Here is a 1393-nt window from a genome sequence, read left to right as displayed (position 1 = left end):
TAACTGCGTAGCTAACTAACTCCTTAAGAGCTATTATGCTTCAAGAACTAACTTGAAACTGTTGTTTGGTGAAGATGCCGCCTAGACGAAATGTACCTGTCGGTCAGGGCGACGAGATATCAGCAATGGACCGTATGGCTCTCGCAATGGAACAGATGGCGGGATTTATGATGGCTCAACAAGTCCAGAATCAAAATAACAGACAGCCGCGAGTTGATTTTGCAAAGGCCATAGCAAGCAGACAGCCACCATACTATGCGGGTGAAGAGGACCCGGTGATCTTGGAAGAATGGATTAGGACATTTGACAAGCTGCTCGATGCAGTCAACTGCCCTGCAAATCAGCGAGTATCCTCTGCCGTGTACTATCTGACAAAAGTGGCAGATAACTGGTGGTCAACCGCTGGGCCCGACTTGCTGCAAGACCCAGACTTTGGCTGGGAGGAATTCAAGGAAGAATTGAGAGGACAATTCTATACAGAAAGGATCAAGGGAATCAAGTGTGAGGAATTCCTGCGACTGAAACAAAAGGGAGCGACTGTGCAGGCCTATTATGATCAGTACGTGGAGCTGGTGAGGTTTGCTCAGAACATCGTGCCTGACGAAGCCAGTAAGGCGAGGNAACAAGAAAACCAACCAGGGAAGATTCAATCCGATGCAAGGGGAAAGGAAGGGAGGAATGAATCAGAGGAGAAGTTCAACTTGCCGGAGGTGTGGACGAGATCACCTTGGAGAGAATTGCCAAGGGGAGAAGATCAGGTGCTTTAAGTGCGGGTTCTTGGGGCACAAGTACTACGAGTGCCAAACCAGGATGGACAATTATCGGGACCCCTCGCAGAAAAACAATCAAAGAGGAGGATTCTGTGGGAACACCAGCCAGAGGCCCGCGGAGACAAGAAATGGGGGAGGCAACTCTCAACATGGGAACCGGGGGAGGCCGGCTAATGCAGCTCCAAATCCCACCAACAAAGGGAAAGCACCCATGGGAGAAAGTAGCACAGCAAACCAGGGCAAGATCTACGTCGTGGGAGAAAGTAGCACAGCAAACCAGGGCAAGATCTACGTCGTTAACAGCAATAGCACAGCAAACCAGGGCAAGATCTACGTCGTTAACAGCAAGCAAGCTCAGGCTAAGGGCAAGATCTACGTCGTTAACAGCAAGCAAGCTCAGGCTAGCGACGTTGTGACCGGTACATTCCTTATTAACTCAGTACCTGGCTTAGTATTGTTTGATACAGGAGCTACCAATTCGTTTATATCATCTACATTTGCGGATAAATTAAAGCTAAGGCCTACTATTGAGTTAGATTTGAATGTAAGAACTGCCTCGGGAATAGTAGTGGCCTGTAAGGAGGGATATGACAATATCACAATAGAAATAGCGGGATCCAACT

The sequence above is a fragment of the Ipomoea triloba genome, chromosome 3 (genome assembly GCF_003576645.1).
Source record: "Ipomoea triloba cultivar NCNSP0323 chromosome 3, ASM357664v1".
In the NCBI taxonomy this organism is placed as follows: Eukaryota; Viridiplantae; Streptophyta; class Magnoliopsida; order Solanales; family Convolvulaceae; genus Ipomoea; species Ipomoea triloba.
Note: the sequence above shows the minus strand (reverse complement) of the source record.